Source organism: Scyliorhinus torazame, chromosome 11, assembly GCF_047496885.1.
Source record: "Scyliorhinus torazame isolate Kashiwa2021f chromosome 11, sScyTor2.1, whole genome shotgun sequence".
Taxonomy (NCBI): Eukaryota; Metazoa; Chordata; class Chondrichthyes; order Carcharhiniformes; family Scyliorhinidae; genus Scyliorhinus; species Scyliorhinus torazame.
The window spans coordinates 92,692,472-92,713,684 of NC_092717.1; positions in this window are offsets into that span (position 1 = coordinate 92,692,472).

The following is a 21,213-nucleotide window of genomic DNA, read 5'->3' on the forward strand; positions in this document are numbered from 1 at the left end:
TTGGGGATGAAAATCGGTATGGATCTAAACAGGAAGAAAAAGCTCAGCAGAAGGTTCATTTTGATCGTCTGCGCTCTCCCTGCCAGGGAGAGTGGGAGTGCGTCCCACCTCTGTAGATCCTTTTTACTTCCTCCACCAGGCTGGTCAGGTTCCACTTGTGGATCTGTGTCCAGTCTCTGGCTATTTGGATCTCCAGGTATAGGAACCCATTTTGGGCTATTTTAATAGGGAACCCCTCCAGCTCTGCCCTTCCAACGTTTGGGTTCACTAGGAATGCTTCATTCTTGCCCAGGTTGAGTTTGTAAACATGGAGGATTGGACATTATACGCAGAGCGTTTGCGATACTTTTTCAGGGCTAACGCTAGAAGTGGTGATGAGAGACACACAGTTATACTATTGACTGCTTGTGGAGCCCCCACCTTCAGTAGGATAAAAAGCCTCACGTATCCCTCAGGCTCGGACTTCAAGTCCTTTAAAGAGCTGGTAACACTAATAGGAAACCATTATGACCCCAAACCGTCAGACATCGTGCAACGTTACTGGTTGAACATGGCTGGGAGGACTTCAGGGTCATCTCTTATCAAGTTCTTAATGCATTTGAGGAAACTAGCTGCATTTTGTGAATATGGCCTTTCCCTTCCTGAGATGCAGAGCAGAGAAAGACGAAAAGAGATGGAAATCATCACCTGTCCATGGAACAAAGTGGCAGATCATCAATGTCAGCATCTAATGTGCTTTCTCCAATTGGCATGGATAATGGGCCAAAGGGCATCCAGTCATTTCTGAAGTGAAAGTTGAACTTAATCAGCATAGCACATCAGAGATTGCAATAGTGCCTTTGGTAAGGTTTCACATTTCATGAATGTTCCCAAACCTTTTTCAACTCTGGGATTGAGATGTCAAGTATCAGGGTTGTGATCTTGGTCATCTGAATCTGTGAGTTTGCACTTGAGCTACAAGGCTGTACCAATGAAAGGCTAATAGCACAGGCACAGATCCAGAGCATAATAGTAGCTTTCTGTTTCTGTTTGCCCATTGTTCATTAGTCTGTTGCATCGGTCAGTCCAGAGGGAGAAGGGAGTTTGAATAATGGAGCCTGTGCTCAATACAACCTTCTTGATGGCAGTGGTCATATTGGGGTGAAGGGTCTGACGTCGCCTACTCAGCTTCGAGAAGAGGCTGTGCCTGAGGTTCATGGTTCAGGGGAGTCCCAGCAAGACCCAGATAATGCGAAGGTTAGACCAATCCCATGAAGAGGACTCACAGGACCAAGGGTGTACTGAAGAAGACTCTCTTTTCTAGACATCAGCGATAGACAATGCCACCCATGGACGCACTGTCACGAGGTGTGGTGGGTCATATCTGTCACATTCCACAGGAGGATCTCATGCCCCATGGACTGGAAGGACATCCCTTTCCAGTACCCCTGAGGTAACCGACAAGCTCAATTTATTTGTGAGTGGATTGTTCCAGGTATCCAAAGGGAACCTATGCAGTATTTCACAGTCCTCACCACATAAATGACTCGAGATACCCTCTACAGTTAGGCACATTATTATGTGAAGTTCACACCTGATGAAGCTAACCAAGCTGCTAGATTTATGGGATTTGCAGATATCTCAGGCTTCCCTCGAGTTCAGGGTGCAATAGATTGCATACGTGTCACTTTGCGAACTCCATGGCAGCAGCCCCTGATGTTCCTTAACCATGAATGTCCAATTGGTGTGCAATCATCAGAAGCACATCATGTACTTTTGTGACAGCTACCCTGGGAGTTTCCAAGACTCATACATTCTGAGTCACTCCCAGGTGCCTCACAAATTTGAAGGGCTCCAGTGATTACAGGGCTGGCTGCTTGGGAATAAGGGGCATCCACTCAAACGATGGCTCATGAGTCGCCCTCAGAGTGTCTCAGAGGAGAGATAAAATGTGGTGCATAGCTCTGCATGATCCATCATTGAACAGACTATTGGCATCCTGAAGATGTGCTCCAGATGTTTGGGCCGTTCAGGTTGGGCTCTGCAATACTGTCCACAGAGGGTGTCCCATGTAATCATGGTCTGTTACACCCCTCATCACCTGGCGGTTCAGAGGGAGGATCCCTTGCCAGACAGAGACATAGATGATGAACAGCAGAAAGGGTAGGCACCTGAAGAGGGAAATGATGGTCAGCTTCCACATGAAGGTGCCATCGAAGAAGCACGACGTGGAAGCCGTGTGATGCGCAATCAATACTCTCGAGACAAAGAGGAGTCATATCTAATCGGCTTTAATCAGCTAGAACTGTACCCAGCAGCGGTGATACATCAAGTGAAGGCTGCTGGGATGGCATCGGTTCTTGTACCCCGCCTCTCAGGGCGGGGCTATGTACATTATTCAATGGTAGACCCCTCGGTCTAGCCAATGGTCATTCACCTCTCAGGTACTGCAATACCTGTTATTACCACACCGTGTCCGTGCCACACTGATAGCCACAAGATTCCAGGATGAGTAAGATACGGCGGTATGGTGGCACAATGGTTAGCAGTGCTTCCTCACAGCACCAGGGACCCGGGTTCGATTCTGGCCTTGGGTGCAGTTTGCATGTTCTCCCTGTGTCGGTGTGGATTTCTTCCCGGTTCTCTGATTTTCTCTCACAATCCAAAGATGTGCAGGTTAAGTAGGATTGCGGGAATAGGGTGGGGGAGTGGGCCTAGGTACGGTGCTCATTCGGAGGGTTGGTGTAGACTCGATGAGCCAAATGGCCTCCTTCTGCACTGTAGAGATTCTAAAAAAAAAAAAACGACCGTATTCATTCTGTCCCTGAGTGTCATGTCAGTGATGGCCATTCTCATTAACAGCAAATGCATTTCCAAAAGTGCATAATATACCGTGACTGAACACCTGTGAATCAGAAGTCATGTCAAAGTTTTGTCATTTTTCTAACCTTACCATTACATCTTGGTGCATCCCCAACATCCACAGCAGAGATGGAGGCAGCCTGCTGGCTGCTAGGCTCTGTTTCCTTTGATGACTTTAAAGGAAATTCTCTAGAGTGTGGAGACCTGGAGGGCCCTGTCCTGCTTTGGGTGTCCTGCTGTGTGGAAGGGGCACCCTCCTCGGCATGTACCATTGGAGGTGATGGGGTCACAGGCAACAGGGATTGAGATCAGTTGGACACTCTCACAGTCAGCCTGAGATATCTGGGATGGCGCCAGGGCCTCCAGCTGCTGGTCTTTCTTCCTATGAGTGCCTGGGAGCCCCTGTATGACACGCTGAGGAGAATGGGTTCCTGGAGGTCTTTCAACGTTTCCCAACCCCAGTTGTCTAGCTAATGAGGAATTCCACAAATGCCTATCACGATGAACTGCCTGTCCATGTGCAAATCCAGCAGGATCTGTTGGACCAAGGTCTCCACCCCTCCCATGGAGTCCTCAAGGTGCTTGCATGTCAGAGCCACAATATCAGACAGAATGTGGACTCCGCCACCCTTCACTTTAGTCTGTTGTCTGCCTCTTGCAACTCTATCTGATTTTACACTGCCTGTTGTTTTATCTCCAGCCACTTGTAAAGGCTTATCATCTGACTCAGACTCAGTGTATACCTGATCTACAGTAGTCTTTCGATTGCCAGAGAGCTGGGTTATCACTGCCTCTGACTGCTGTGGAGATGTGTCAGTGAGGTCTTCCCCAGAATGAGACCTTGAGCCTAATCTAGGTTCATGACCCACCATGGTGTGTGCCTCTGTGCTGTTGGAGGGTACAGGTGAATGTGGTGACAAGACTTCATATGATGCATCCTCAGCATCCTCCTATGAGGTGTCTGGGGGCTGTGGCTTATGGTGGCTCTGGTGGCCTGTCTGACCTTGCTGGTGCATGTAAGAGAGAGAAGACAGATTTAGTTCAAAAGGAGGCAGAATACAGCATTGCATGTGATACACTGTGATAATCAGGATGTGATCAACTCATGGAGGGCTCATCTGTACTGGCTTGCTGAGAGAGGCTGATCTCGCCTTCCCCACAGGAACAATCTTTCTCTTTGTCTGCTAGCTTGGTGGTATCCTCATCAAACTGGTACTCCTCATGGACGTCTGCCATCCCTCCTTCCCTCTGGGATAGCCCCTCGAGTTGTAGGTGAGCTTTGCCTGCATGAAGATAAATGGAATGGAATGTGATGAGAACAGATGGAAAAGTTGGGAAGCATGCACACCTGCTGTGTGTACTGAGCCCTCCCCAATGAGGCTGAGGGTGGAGTTTGTGCCGTATGATAGAAGAGATGCTTGTGATGTCAAAGTGTCCATGAGACAATCAGTGCTGCTCTGCCTCTGCTAATATTGTGTGTGACACCTGAACAGTGCAACACTTGGAGTGCATGATGTCTTTATGAGGATCTGAGATTGGAGAAAGCTGAAGATTGACTTACCCTTGCAGAGCAGATGGGATCATTCATTCATTCATCCTCTTCCTGCACTGGATAGCCTTTCTCAGGAGGGTGCCTGGCCAGCTGACAGCCATTGCAATTGCCTCCCAGGCCGACGAGGTGAGGATTGTGGTCCTCCCGGAGCCAACCCTCGAGTAGGGACATCCCAGTGCTGGCGGACTCCATGGACGAGGACCTCAAGGGAGCCATTTTTTAACCTGGGAGCAGCCCCCCCCCCCTTCACCCCCCCCCCCCCCCCACCCCCTCACCCCCCACCCTGCTGACGGTTAGCGAAGAAGTCAATGAATGGCTGCCACCTCCGGGCGAACCATGATAGTGAACCTCTCAAGGCGAACTTAACTTCCTGTAGACTGAGAAAGCTCGCCATGTCCGATAGCCATACTTCGGTCTTCGGGGGCCTTGAGTCCCTCCATGCCAACAGTATTCGTCGCCGGGCTACCAAGGAAGCAAAGGCCAAGACATCGGCCTCCTTCTCCTCCTGGACTCCCGGGTCCTCCGACGCCCCAACGATTGACACCTCAGGACTCATTACCACCCCAGTTTTAAAAACCCAGGACATGATGTCCGCGAATCCCTGCCAGGACCCCGAGTTTAGGGCACGACCAGAACATGTGCACGTGATTAGCCGGCCCACCGGCGCATCTGGCACACTTGTCCTCCAGCCCGAAGAATTTACTTATCCGGGCCACCGTCATGTGGGCCCGGTGCTAAACTGGATCAGACTGAGCCTGGCACACGTTGCGGTCGTATTTACTCTGCCCAGAGCTTCTGCCCAAATACCGTCCTCCATCTCCCCCCCGAGCTCCTCTTCCCACTTAAGCTTCAGGTCCTGAGTCTGTGTATCCTCTGCTCCCATTAGTTCTTTGTAAATATCTGAGACTCTACCTTCACCTACCTCTCCCCTAGAAGCTACCCTGTCCTGCCTCCCCTTTGGCGGGACGCGTGGGAAGGACGGCACCAGCCTGCGCACAAAATCCCGCACCTGTAAGTATCTTATATCATTCACTCCCGCCAGCCCAAACGTCTCCTCCAACGCCCTCATGCCCGGGAAGCTCCCTTCCAAGAACAGATCATCCACCCTCGCAATCCCCGCCCTCCGCCACAGTCGATACCCATTGTCTATGTTCCCCGGGGCAAATCGGTGATTGCCGCAGATTGGGGTCCACACTGATGCTCTCACTTATTTTCATAGAATTTTCAGTGCAGAAGGAGGCCATTCGGCCCATCGAGTCTGCACCGGCTCTTGGAAAGAGCACGCTACCCAAGGCCACGCCTCCACTCTATCCCCATAACCCAGTAACCCCACCCAACACTAAGGGCAATTTTGGACACTAAGGGCAATTTAGAATGGCCAATCCACCTAACCTGCACATCTTTGGACTGTGGGAGGAAACCGGAGCACCCGGAGGAAACCCACGCACACACGGGGAGGATGTGCAGACTCCGCACAGACAGTGACCCAAGCCGGAATCGAACCTGGGACCTTGGAGCTGTGAAGCAATTGTGCTATCCACAATGCTACCGTGCTGCCCTAAAAGCCCGGGATTCCCCTATATGCCCGTGTTCACTACTGAGAACAGTTACGACGTTGAAATCAGCAAATGGATACTCAAGCGTGCAGAGATTCACACACATCCTGCTGTGATTGCCACTTCTCCAAAACTAAAATGAAACCAAACCCACCCTGCAGCAAAAAAGCCGAAAGTGAAAGTAAAAAGCTGACTTACAGCCCAGCTCCACCCACTCGCTGACATCACTGCAGTAGTAAACACCCATTTCTTAAAGGTACTCTCACTGCAGATATTTATATACATACACATTTACAAGCACCCATTTCTTAAAGGTACTCTCACATGACAATAGTACAGAGGTACAGGTTCAACACGGCCGTGCGAATTCCGGGGAAGTTAGTCACGGAATTCTTGACATGCCTACGCAAGCTGGCCAAGCATTGCGACTATGGGTCATCCCTTCCGAAGATGCTGAGGGACTGCTTCGTGTGCGGCACAAACAACATGGTGACCCAACGTAAGTTGCTGGCAGAATCTTCTTTGGATTTGAAAAAGGCTTTGGAGTTAATCTTCTCACGTGCAAATGTGGAAAAGGAAGCCCAGGAACTCCAGGGATCGCTAGATATGGAGGTGCATTGCATTGGACACCCCACATTCCGGCGAGCAAGTAGAGCCCCTTGGGATCCAGCCACCACCCGAGCAGCATCGGAACAGGCCCATTGGCCGAGGGCCTCTACAGCCCAGCGAGACATTCCCTGAGCTCCAGGGGGATGATTCACAGCAGTGCTGCACCTGTGTCAAGGGAACCATCAGGACCAAGAACTCCAAAAACATCATTGAGTGTGAGACCCTGGTCGGGGTACACGCCTACCCATAGCCAGGGCTTGGCACCTACCACAACCCGAGTAGGGTGCATGCAGCAAAACTGTATAGCTGCACCAAGAGTAGCCCCCACCAAAACCACCTTCCAGGTTAATGGCTACCTCCTAGAGATGGAAATTGACACCGGCTGCTGACTCAGTCATAGGAGAGCAAAGGTACCGGAAAGTCCATACAGGGATCCGATGCCTGGACTTAAGGTGCACTAAGGCACAATTGGTGAAAATACCGGGAACCACTGGCCATCGCTGGTACAATGAGAATCTGGTTGCCTATGGGCAGCAATCCATTGGTTTTCCACTGATAGTGGTGCAGAGGTCTGGACCCAGTCTGTTGGGCCGCAATTAACTGCAGAGACTCCACCTGGATTGGCAGCAGATTTTCAAAACGGGCACAGGCGGGTATGTTTTTGAGTATCGCCTGGGCATGCAAATCATGTATGCGGATGCCCTGAGCTGGCTCCCATTGGCGACAGTCCCCCATGTTGGCGCTGAATTTTATGGACACCTTGTCAGTCACAGTTGCATCTTGTTAACAAGGTACCTTGCCATTTGTAATAACCCTCATGACACCCATGGGGCGACCCAATTGATCTCCTCGTGAGGCTCGTGAATACGAGCTTCCTCGCTGAGGGGTAGAACCTAACAATTGGGGCTCGTTAAACCGGACAGTTAAAAGCCAGCCAGGATTGGAACCGGCACTTCAGATGGTCCCGTCTGCCCGCCGTGTTGCCGCCTTGTTTTTCTTCAACAGAATAATCCTGTGTGTTTAAACATTCTCTGGACTCCTGCGAATATTATAGCACTGAGACCAATAGAAAGTGCAAATCAGCCTAACCACTGGAAGCGTAACCCAAGGAATTTTGAGGCCTTGTCGTTTAAAGGAACTGAATTATATTTGCACGATTACCTAACCAGTTGAGGTTTCAGACCACACAGCACTGAAAAAGCACCTGAGTTTTTTAGACAGTGCTTTCTTTTTATGTTGGCACTTTACACATGATCTGAGACAGGTGTTGCTTCAGGAAATGGGATCACAGGTCATTCTATTACCATAACCACAGTGAGACAGCAGTATGGAATCAGAAGGTGTTTTAAAACCACAAGAGCTTAGCTGTTTCAGTTAATGACAGCATTTGTATGCCTTGTTTGTATCACAACCAAAATGTATCTTGTCTAAATGTACTGTATATTATAATCTGCTTATCATAGAATTTCAAAATGGCAATTTATTTTCTATAAATTTTGAATAATTCATCCCATTTTGCATTTCAACAGAACCTATTTCACGGGGTAGCAAGTCAGTGTGATTATAAAAATACACTTTGCTGTTGCCATAGCAATATTATCTGTGTGGCAGTACTAAACCAAGCACTGAACTCAAACTGCCATGGGTGGCACGGTAGCGCAGTGGTTCGCACTATTGCTTCATAGGGACCCGGGTTCGATTCCCAGCTTGGGTCATTGTCTGTGCGCAGTCTGCACGCTCTCCCCGTGTCTGCATGGGTTTCCTCCAGGTTCTCAGGTTTCCTCACAAGTCCCGAAAGATGTGCTTGTTAGGTGAAATGGACATTCTGAATTCTCCCTCAGTGTACCCGAACAGGCACCCGAGTGTGGCGACCAGGGGATTTTTGCAGTAACTTCATTGCAGCGATAATGTAAGCTGACTTGTGACATTAATAAAGATTATTATTATTATATGTGAAATCAAATAAGTTAATGTAACGTGCAAGACTTTCACATTTTTCTCTCCTTTCAACATTTTTAGAAGTTGCTTTCTGGATTTGCCCCCAGCGGCTCAATAGCTAACCACATCACTTGGTATGGCACTGTGCCATACAGGCAAAGGAAGTCTCAAATTTGATTTCTGGTTTGCGCAGACTTAGATCATCTGCCTTGAGGTGATTCTATAGGCAATGAAACTCACCCTAGTAATCTTGGACTAGTAATAGGTAATTGCAATCCAGTAAACACTGCTGAAAAGCTATATTTGCGAACAATAACTAAGGGATCAGTCTCATCTGTGGTGACATCCACAGTTGCAATGTCTGCAGTCCTTGCATATGTTTACTGGAGAGAAATATTTCATTTTTGGTCACGATCAATAGCTTTTGCAACTACTTTCAACTAAAATGCCTCTGAATCATTCTGCAATCTAATTGTCAGCACATGGGGTGCATCAAGCAAGATGCTGCCGCATTGTCTAGCATGGCAAACGTTTAAATTGTTTTTCTCACTGGAAAGCCATATTCGCTGTATTACTCAATTCCCTAAAGGAACTCAACTGGTGACTTCTTCCGAGGAGATAATGTAGTGACAAATTTGGAGCCATTTGGGATTAAGATGACCCATATGTGGGCTCTTGAGTTGAACCTAAATTGCAATCCACAACTGCAGGAATGGTGGTCTTTCCCACTTTCTGGTAAATCTAATGTCATTTATACAGAGAGTTCAGGATGGATGAGCAGTATGCTGCATTGTCTTGGGAGACAGCAATCCCAACCATTCCGACTTTAGCCATGCTCCTTCTGCTGGGGTTTCCTTCAGAATTTGCAATGATCTGCATGGTGATGCTCCTTTGTGTAGCAATGAGGTCAGCAAAGGCCTACCTCAAAAATGTGGAAATCTGATCTGACTCCGATACTCAAATCCATCCAACAAGAGAGCATTGTAAACTGCAGCTCAGCAGTCAAGAGTACTTGTGAAAGATAATGGGACTTTCCTTGATACCTAGCCAGTCAGTATTTTGTTGAATATGCTCTGCAGTTGCCATATAGTCCATAGTAGAGGAAATTCAATCAAGAGAAGCCTCCCTGTTTATCTGACTATAGATGCAGCTTGTAAATTCTCCATACTCCTGCCCACCTATTTCTTTGATAAACTCAATTTTTTTCCCCTACCTGCAGGCAGAAAAGTAGTGTTGATACATTGAATATTTCAAGAGCACAGGAGTAGCTCTCAATTTTCTGACCCTCAACCTGCAGATGAGTAAATTACATCATGCAGCTAATTTGTGTTGGAAGAATTTTCAGGATGAAAGTGTCAAGAATTCAAGTTCTAAGTTGCAGCTCGAATGTGGGGCGAAATTCTCCGTTATCGGCGGAAAGTCCGCCGATCGGCGCAAAAAACGGCGCAAATCCCACTTGCGTCACGTCATAAAAATGGGCCGATAGTCTGCGGCCCGAAATGGGCTAGCAGCGACGTAACGGGATCCGCGCTTGCGCAGTGGTTCACGCCGTGCAGCGTCATACGCGCTGCACGGCGTGACGGCTCATAAGGCCGCGCAGCTCCCCCCCACCCGACCGGAACAGCCGACCGCAACACCCGACTTGATGGCTGGCCGTCGCTCAGCCCCGAGGTTCGAGTCACGCGATGTGGAGGCGCTCCTGGATGCGGTGGAGCAGAGGAGGGACGCCCTGTATCCCGGGCACGGCCGCAGAGTTGCCCCACGCCACAGCCGGCGTCTGTGGAGGGAGGTGGCAGAGGCCGTCACCGCTGTGGCCCTGACACCACGGACAGGCACCCAGTGCCACAAGAAGGTGAACGACCTCGTCAGAGCAGGCAGGGTGAGCGTCCCCCATATCCCCCATATCCCCTCTCCCCCAAATCCCCCCCTCCCCCATATCCCCCCCTCCCCCATATCCCCCCCCTCCCCCATATCCCCCCCTCCCCCATATCCCCCATATCCCCCCTCCCCCATATCCCCCCCTCCCCCATATCCCCCCTCCCCCATATCCCCCATATCCCCCCTCCCCCATATCCCCCCCTCCCCCATATCCCCCATATCCCCCATATCCCCCATATTCCCCCCTCCCCCATATTCCCCCCTCCCCCATATCCCCCCTCCCCCATATCCCCCCTCCCCCATATCCCCCCTCCCCCATATCCCCCATATCCCCCCTCCCCCATATCCCCCCCTCCCCCATATCCCCCATATCCCCCATATTCCCCCCTCCCCCATATCCCCCATATCCCCCCTCCCCCATATCCCCCCTCCCCCATATCCCCCCCTCCCCCATATCCCCCATATCCCCCATATCCCCCCTCCCCCATATCCCCCCCCTCCCCCATATCCCCCCCTCCCCCATATCCCCCATATCCCCCATATCCCCCCTCCCCCATATCCCCCCCTCCCCCATATCCCCCATATCCCCCATATCCCCCATATTCCCCCCTCCCCCATATCCCCCCCTCCCCCATATCCCCCATATCCCCCATATCCCCCCTCCCCCATATCCCCCATATCCCCCTCCCCCATATCCCCCCTCCCCCATATCCCCCATATCCCCAAGTGAATCCAGCCCTAACCTTAACCTCTGCAATGCACGCGCAACCGATGGCGTGCATTCATATACCTGCCTAACACTGTTGCCTTTTACCCCTGCCACCCCCCCCCCCCCCCCCCCAGGAGAAGCGCGCACACAACAATAGGGAGCATGTGAGGACTGGAGGAGGGCCCGCTGATGAGAGGCCACTGACCGTACACGAGGAAAGGGCCCTGGAACTGGCTGGCGGACCTGACGACCGGGAGGTTGCTGATGCAGAGGTCGGGGCCCCACGAGCAAGTGAGCCACCAACAGCCCGTCCCCATATCCCCCCTCCCCTACATCCCCCTCTCCCGTATCACCTGATCACTGCCTGATGTCTAACCATGCATGCTTCATTGTGTATCGCAGGACCAAACGTCCAGGCACCCATCCCCGCAGATGCAGACCGCCCGCAGGATGCCCCTCCGAGACCACGGGAGACGGAGAGACCCGAACCCTCCAGCATGCGACGCCCGCAGGATGCCCCTCGGAGACCACGGGAGACGGAGAGACCCGAACCCTCCAGCATGCGACGCCCGCAGGATGCCCCTCGGAGACCACGGGAGACGGAGAGACCCGAACCCTCCAGCATGCGACGCCCGCAGGATGCCCCTCGGAGACCACGGGAGACGGAGAGACCCGAACCCTCCAGCATGCGACGCCCGCAGGATGCCCCTCGGAGACCACGGGAGACGGAGAGACCCGGAGCAACAGGGAGACGACACCCCCGTCACGTGCGGGAGCGACCACCCAGCGATGAGGGGGGCAGCCACAGGCCCCCGTCACATCCGAGCCAGGACACCACTACCCAGGACACCACTATCCAGGACACCCCTACCCGGGAAGACGAAATACCGGACAGTGACTCAGAGTGGATGGGTGGAGACGAACCCCCACCCCAAAGTGCCATGGACTCAGAGTGGGACGAAGAGCACGACACAACGCCACTGCTGTCACCAACACCCTCCACCATCGCAGAAACACTCACCACGGTTGGGCACTTTAGTGATGAGGCGTCTGGTACACTCACTGGTGCGCACAACACAGCCGTCCCGGTACAGCAGGTGGAGGTAGGAGCAGCAGAGGGACCGGGCGGTCGGAGGGCAGCCCAGGCCAAGCGAACATCTGCCGCCCAGATGGATCCCGGGTTCCTGCAGTTACCACACCCACACATAGATCCGATGCAACCACCGACACGGAGACGAGCGAATAGGGTGACGGGTGGCTTGCGGCGGCTGCGGTCGCAGGTGGAGGAGTCCACCCGCGTCCAGGAGCTGGGAGTGGTCCCGGTCATGCGTGCCACCCAGGCTGACACCGCACGGGTGGCGTCCGCGGTGGAGGCAATGGGTGCGACGGTGTCAGACATGGGGAACGGTTTGCGAGGCCTGGGGCCTTCCGTGCAGGCGGCGTCTGTGGCCCAGGAAATGGCTGCCCTCTCACAGGAGGCAATGAGCCAGTGCCAGCGCCAGATGGCAGAGGCGCTCAACGCCATAGCCCAGTCTCAGCAGGCCATGGCCCAGTCTCAGCAGGCCATAGCCCAGTCTCTGCAGGCCATGGCCCAGTCTCTGCAGGCCATGGCCCAGTCTCAGCAGGCCATCGCTGAGGGCATCGGCGCCAGTGGCCATGTGCGAGCTGGCGTCGCACTGTCGCAGACAGGGTTCGACAACCCCCTGGGCTCCATGGCTGCAAACCTGCAGACCCCTGTCGATACCAGCACGGGCCTCCAGGACTGGCAGCGCCAGATGTCGGGGGCGCGTCGGATGGCCAGTCCGTTCGCATCCCCCACCCATGTAGAGGCCTGGGGGCCATCGGGCACCCCGAGGGAGGAGGAGGTGGTGTGGTCCGTCCCGGCTCCCTCTGTAGGGGAGGTCCCGGTACACCGCGACACCTCGGACTCCCCCCCCTTCCGTCCCAGGTGCATCGGGTGGGCAACGGGCAGGACAGGCTGGCAGCTCGCCATCCCAGTCGCCCGGGCCGCAGCCTGGCACATCTAGGCCAGGACGCCCCAGGAAACGGCCGCCAAAGGGATCCAGTGTCAGAGGGCAGGAATCACAGGAGTCCACCTCCAGTTCTGCTGTACCGTCTGGGGAACCACGTAGACGTAGTCAAAGGGCCCGTAAGGCCAAACAATTAGACACTGAGTAAGTTGGCACGGGTGCAGGGCACAGATGAGTTTTAGGCGCTAGGGCACGTGCATGAACTCCTTTGGTTATTAAAGTCAATGTTACACCTACCGAAGCTGCCTTTGTGCTCTGTCCAAAGTGTGCGGGGGTGTCATGTACGTTGAGCGCAAGTGTGTGTGTGAGGGGTGGTCTTACCTCAGCCCCAGGTGAGTCTGCCCCCTTCCCCCTGGGCCGCCATCAACATCCCCCGGGCAGAGGACGGGACCGTGCGCTGCAGTGTCACAGCCGCATGCAGGGATGGTCCGGGTGGATGGTGGTACTGTGGCCATGGGTCAGACATAGTCCAACGATGTAGAGCCAGGAGCTCATCGGAGGCGGGCTGTCATCATTCTCCATGGCCTGCGATAGACACGCGTCCACCCGCAACTGGGTGAGCCCGGCCCGTTGTGCCGCCGGTGGATCGGCAATTGGGAGTGGGGGGGTGGTGTGCATGCGGGTGGGGTGTGTGGGGTTGGGGAGGGGGGTGATGGTGCTGGGTGGATGGATGGGTGGGGGGTGTGGGTGGTCGGCTGTTGTCATGGTGTGCGGTCTGTGGCCATACTACCCGATTCCCACGCCCATCTAGTCAGTGAAGCGGGCGTCTATCAGTCTGTCCCGTGCCCGCTGGGCCAGCCGGTAACGGTGGACAGCCACCCGTCTGTGTCTACCCCGTCTGCCCTGACCATTGCCCCCATCCCCCTCATCTGGGGAGGACTGGGCCTCTTCCTGCTGCTCCTCCACTCCGCCCTCCTCTGCCTGCGGCACATCGCCCCTCTGCTGGGCTATGTTGTGCAGGACGCAGCACACCACAATGATGCGGCCGACCCTATCTGACCGATACTGGAGGGCGCCCCCAGAGAGGTCCAGGCACCTGAAACGCATCTTCAGCACGCCAAAGCACCTCTCGATCACTCCCCTTGTCGCTACATGGGCATCATTGTAGCGGTTCTCCGCCTCATTGCGTGGCCTCCGTATAGGCGTCATCAGCCACGATCGCAATGGGTAGCCCCTGTCGCCCAGCAACCAGCCCCTCAGCCGGGGATGGCGTCCCTCGTACATGCCGGGGATGGATGACCGCGACAACACGAATGAGTCGTGTACACTGCCTGGGTAACGGGCGCAGACGTGCAGGATCATCATGCGGTGGTCGCAGACCACCTGTACGTTCATCGAATAGGTCCCCTTCCTATTAGTGAACACGGCCCTGTTATCTGCAGGTGGCCGCACGGCGACGTGCATCCCATCGATCGCGCCCTGGACCATGGGGAACCCGGCAATGGCAGAGAAGCCCACGGCCCGGGCATCTTGGCTGGCCCGGTCCACGGGGAAGCGGATGTAGCGGTGCGCCATGGCATAAAGGGCATCTGTCACTGCCCGGATGCACCGATGCACCGATGTCTGCGATATGCCAGACAGGTCCCCACTCGGTGCCTGGAATGACCCCGTTGCATAAAAGTTCAGGGCCACCGTAACCTTGACGGACACGGGGAGAGGGTGTCCCCCGCCAGTGCCACGCGGTGACAGGTGTGCCAGCAGGTGGCAGATGTGTGCCACGGTTTCCCGGCTCATCCGGAGTCTCCTCCTGCATTCCCGGTCCGTGAGGTCCTGGTATGACTGCCGGGGCCGGTACACACGGGGCGCCCTCGGGTGCCTCCGTTGCCGTGGGGCCGCGACGTCCTCCTCCCCCTCCTCGTCCTGTCGGTCAGGTGTCCCTCCAGCCTGGGCGGCTGCCGCCTGCCCCTCTGCGGCAGCCTGCGCCGCCTCTCTGGCACGCTCCTCCTCCTCCTCCTCCTCCTCCTCCTCCTCATCCAGGGCAACATAGACATGAGCGGCTGCCACCACGGCGGCCAACATCGCTGGATGATCTGAAAACATGACGACCTGGTGGGGGGGAGGGGAACGACGACATGTCATCATTGCCCATATCCCCTCCTCCCCCCAGCCAGGTGGCATGGACCGCATGGGTCCAACTGTTGGAGGCTGGCACCTGGCCAGGTGGACCAACTCATTTGCCCTCCCATCACCCACCCCGGCACGGACCCCCCCCCCGCCCCAACCTCCACCCCAGCACGGACCCCCTCCCCAACCCCCAACCTCCACCCCGGCACGGAACCCCTCCCCAACCCCCAACCTCCACCCCAGCACGGACCCCCTCCCCAACCCCCAACCTCCACCCCGGCACGGACCCCCTCCACAACCCCCAACCTCCACCCCGGCACGGACCCCCTCCCCAACCCCCAACCTCCACCCCGGCACGGACCCCCTCCACAACCCCCAACCTCCACCCCGGCACGGACCCCCTCCCCAACCCCCAACCTCCACCCCGGCACGGACCCCCTCCCCAACCTCCACCCCGGCACGGACCCCCTCCCCAACCCCCAACCTCCACCCCGGCACGGACCCCCTCCCCAACCCCCAACCTCCACCCCGGCACGGAACCCCTCCCCAACCCCCAACCTCCACCCCAGCACGGACCCCCTCCCCAACCCCCAACCTCCACCCCGGCACGGACCCCCTCCACAACCCCCAACCTCCACCCCGGCACGGACCCCCTCCCCAACCCCCAACCTCCACCCCGGCACGGACCCCCTCCACAACCCCCAACCTCCACCCCGGCACGGACCCCCTCCCCAACCCCCAACCTCCACCCCGGCACGGACCCCCTCCCCAACCTCCACCCCGGCACGGACCCCCTCCCCAACCCCCAACCTCCACCCCGGCACGGACCCCCTCCCCAACCCCCAACCTCCACCCCGGCACGGAACCCCTCCCCAACCCCCAACCTCCACCCCAGCACGGACCCCCTCCCCAACCCCCAACCTCCACCCCGGCACGGACCCCCCTCCCCAACCCCCAACCTCCACCCCGGCACGGACCCCCTCCCCAACCTCCACCCCGGCACGGACCCCCTCCCCAACCCCCAACCTCCACCCCGGCACGGACCCCCTCCCCAACCCCCCAACCTCCACCCCGGCACGGAACCCCTCCCCAACCCCCAACCTCCACCCCAGCACGGACCCCCCTCCCCAACCCCCACCTCCACCCCGGCACGGACCCCCTCCACAACCCCCAACCTCCACCCCGGCACGGACCCCCTCCCCAACCCCCAACCTCCACCCCGGGCACGGACCCCCTCCACAACCCCACCTCCACCCCGGCACGGACCCCCTCCCCAACCCCCAACCTCCACCCCGGCACGGACCCCCTCCCCAACCTCCACCCCGGCACGGACCCCCCTCCCCAACCCCCAACCTCCACCCCGGCACGGACCCCCCTCCCCCAACCCCCAACCTCCACCCCGGCACGGACCCCCTCCACAACCCCCAACCTCCACCCCGGCACGGACCCCCCTCCACAACCCCCAACCTCCACCCCGGCACGGACCCCCTCCCCAACCTCCACCCCGGCACGGACCCCCCTCCCCAACCTCCACCCCGGCACGGACCCCCTCCACAACCCCCAACCTCCACCCCGGCACGGACCCCCTCCCGGCACTCCCCCGGAGCCCAGCCTACTCTAACCACCCCCCCCCCCCCCCGCCGCACACACACACAAGCCGAGACACACCTCTCCTCAGGCAATCAGTCTGCGGCCACGCATTTCCTGCCCAGAGCCAACCCCCCAGGCCGTCACTCACCTCCTCGCTGGTCGGCGTGAGCCTGGAGCACCGGGTCACGCCGATGAAAAGGAGGTTTGATTGACGTCGACGTGAACGGTCATCACGTCGACGGGACTTCGGCCCATCCGGTAGGGAGAATATCGGCAGGCCGAAAATCGGCTGCCTTGCGCAGGGCCCGTGACATTCTCCGCGGCAGCGGCGCCATTAACGCCCCGCCGACTTTTCTCCCTTCGGAGACTTCGGCTGGGGGGCGGGGGGCGGGATTCACGGGCGGCCAACGGCCATTCTCCGACCCGGCGGGGGGTCGGAGAATGACGCCCGTGTTTTCTGCTGGAGAACGGGCATGCATGGTGAGTTAGCAGAGCTGTCTGAATACTTTACATGGGACATCAACAAAGTTATAACAGGTTGACAGGGAACTCCTTGAGCAATGATTTGGATATCAAACTGGTATATGGTTATCATTGGTTAGTCTGTTTGCAGCTTTCTTTGGGTCTGCCATATTTTATATATTTTCAACCATGTTCTGCAGTTTTGGAGGCAGCATTGAGTCAGGGCACTAACTCTTCTAATGCATGCTTCATTATGGTAGCTCTCTCTGTACACTATCTTTTCTTTTTAGAAATATTTTTATTCAAATTTAACACATTTTCAACAATCCTTACAGAAAAAAAGAAAAACAAAGAACACATAAATAAACATCTTACAACTACCTCACGAATTCCCCCAATGTACAAACCCCCATTAAACAATAATAAGCACAGTAGAAAACACAAAGTACACCCCCCCCTCCTCCCCCCCCCCCGCCCCCCCCCCCCCCACTGGGTTGCTGCTGCTGCTGACCACCTCCTAACGCTCCGCTAGAGAGTCTAGGAACGGTTGCCACCACCTGAAGAACCCTTGCACAGACCCTTGCAAGGCAAACTTTACCCTCTCCAATTTAATAAACCCTGCCATGTCGCTGATCCAGGCTTCCACGCTCGGGGGCCTCTCATCCTTCCACTGTAGCAGAATCCTCCGCCAGGCTGCCAGGGATGCTACCGGCCTCTTTCGCCTCCTGCACTCCTGGCTCGCCCGATACCCCAAATAGTGCGAACCCCCAGCTCAGCTTCACCTTAGACACCGTCCTCGCAATACCCCTCCAGAACCCATCCAGCGCCGGGCACGCCCAGAACATGTGGGTGTGATTTGCTGGGCTCCCTGAGCACTTCCCACACCTGTCTTCCACCCCAAAGAACCAGCTCAGCCTCGCCCCTGTCATATGCGCTCTGTGAAGAACCTTAAATTGTATCAGGCTAAGCCTGGCGCAAGAGGAGGAAGAATTAACCCTACCCAGGGCGTCCGCCCACGCACCCTCATCTATCTCCTCCCCAAGCTCCTCCTCCCATTTACCCTTTAGCTCCTCCACCAAGGTCTCCTCCTCCTCCTGCATCTCCTGGTAGATCGCCGAGACCCTGCCCCCTCCAACCTACACCCCCGAGAGCACCCCATCCTGGATCCTGAGTGCTGGAAGCAGCGGGAACTCCCTCACCTGCCATCTTACAAACGCCTTTACCTGCATGTACCTGAAGGCATTTCTGGGGGGAAGCCCGAATTTTTCCTCCAGCGCCCCAAGGCTCGCAAACGTCCCATCTAAAAACAGGTCCCCCATCCTTCTAATTCCTGCCCTGTGCCAGCTCAGGAACCCTCCATCCATTCTCCCCGGGACAAACCGATGGTTCTCCCGGATCGGGGACCAAACCAAAGCCTCTACCTCACCCCTGTGGCGTCTCCACTGCCCCCAAATTTTCAAAGTCGCCGCCACCACCGGACTCGTGGTGTACCTAGTTGGCGGGAGCGGCAGCGGTGCTGTCACTAGCACTCCCAGACTCGTGCCCACACAGGATGCCATCTCCAGCCTCTTCCACACTGCCCCCTCCCCCTCCATTACCCACTTGCGTATCATTGCCACATTGGCAGCCCAGTAATACCCACACAGATTAGGTAACGCTAACCCCTCCTCTGTCCCTACTCCGCTCCAGCAACACCCTTCTCACCCTCGGGGTCTTTTTCGCCCACACAAATCCCATGATGCTCCTACTGACCTGCTTAAAAAAGGCCTTAGGGATCAGGATGGGGAGGCACTGAAATATAAAAAGAAACCTCGGGAGACCGTCATCTTCACCGACTGTACCCTACCTGCCAGGGAGAGTGGCAGTATATCCCACCTTTTAAACTCCTCCTCCATCTGCTCCACCAGTCTTGTGTAGGGCCCCCCAGCTCCTGGCCACCTGGATCCCTAAGTACCGAAAACTCCTTTCCGCCCTCTTCAGTGGAAGCTCGTCTATCCCCCTTCCCTGGTCCCCTGGGTGTACCATGAAGAGCTCACTCTCCCCCACGTTGAGCTTATACCTGGAAAAGTCCCCAAACACCCTGAGGATCCGCATCACCTCCGGCATCCCCCCCCCCCACTGGGTCCGCCACATACAGTAACAGGTCATCGGCAGACAACGATACCCGGTGTTCCTCCCCCCCCGGACCAGCCCCCTCCAGTTCCTTGACTCCCTTAGAGCCATAGCCAAAGGCTCAATTGCCAATGCAAATAGCAAGGGGGATATGGGGCACCCCTGCCTCGTCCCCCTGTACAGCCGAAAGTATTCAACCTCCTCCGATTCGTGGCCACACTCGCCACCGGGGCTTCGTAAAGTAGCCTAACCCACCTAATGAACCCTCCCGAACCCAAACCTCCTCAACACTTCCCAAAGGTACCCCCACTCCACCCTATCGAAGGCCCTTCTCCGCGTCCATCGCCGCCACTATCTCCACTTCCCCCTCCACTGCAGGCATCATGATTACGATAAGGAGCCTCCGCACATTGTATTCAGCTGCCTTCCCTTAACAAAACCCGTCTGGTCCTCGTGAATCACCCCCGGGGACACAGTCCTCAGTTCTGGTAGCCAACACCTTCGGCTAACAGCTTCGCGTCCATGTTGACGAGAGAGAATTGGCCTATACAACCCACACTGTAATAGGTCCTTGTCCCGCTCAAGATCAACGAGATCAGCGCCCTGGACATCATCAGGAGTAGGGCGCCCAGCAGGTCCATGTACTTCCGGTAAAGTTCCACCGGGAACCCATCTGGCCCCGGTGCCTTCCCCGCCTGCATACTCCCCAGCTGCTTAGTCAGCTCTCCAGCCCTACCAGTGCCCCAAGCCCAGCCACCTGCTCCTCCTTCCACCCTCGGGAACCTCAGCCGATCGAAAGATCGATGCATCCCCCCCTCCTTCGTCGGGGGCTCAGACCTATACAGCCCCTCATAAAAGTCTCTAAATACCCCATTTATTCCCATCGCACTCCGCACACGTGTTCCCCCCTTTGCCCCCTCAATCCTCCTCTCGCTGCCTCCCGCTTCCAAAGCTGGTGTGCCAACATCCGGCTAGCCTTCTCCCCCGTACTCATACACCGCCCCTTGCGCTTTCCTCCACTGTACCTCTGCTTCTTGGTGGTCAACAGGTCGAACTCGGCCTGGAGGCTTTCGTCGCTCCTTGAGTAGTCTCCTCCTCGGCATACCTCCTATCCAACCTTAAAATCTCCCCACCAATCTCTCCCTCTCTCTCCTCTCCCTCCTCTTCTCCTTGTGGGCCCTAGTGGAGATTAGCTCTCCCCTAATCACCGCCAGCCCTCCAGCGCCTCCCAGACCACCCCACCTGCACTTCCCCATTATCGTTAGCCTCTAGATAGCTTTCAATGCACCCCCCGGATCCACCCGCTCACCTCCTCATCCGCCAGCAAGCCCACATCCAGGCGCCACAGCGGGCACCGGTCCCTCTCCTCCCCTAGCTCCAGCTCCACCAATGCAGGGCATGGTCTGAGATGGCTATGGGCCGAATACTCCGTGTCCTCCACCCTCGGGATTAGTGCCCTGCCACAACGAAGAAGTCTATCCGGGAGTAGGCTTTGTGGATGTGGGAAAAAAAAGAAAATTCCCTGGCCCCCAGCCTGACAAACCTCCATGGGTCCACTCCTCCCAACTGGTCCATAAACCCCCTCAGCACCTTGGCCGCTACCGGCCTCGTAACCGTCCTGGGCCTGGAGCGCTCCAATGCTGGATCCAGTACCGTGTTGAAGTCCCCCCCCCATTATCAAGCTCCCTGCCTCCAGGTCCGGAATCCCAACATGCGCCGCATAAATCCGGCATTGTCCCAATTCGGGGCATATACATTCACTAATACCACCCGCACCCTCTGCAGCTTACCACTCACCATCACATACCTACCTCCATTGTCTGTCATGATGTTCAGCGCCTCAAACGACACTCGCTTCCCCACCAAAATCGC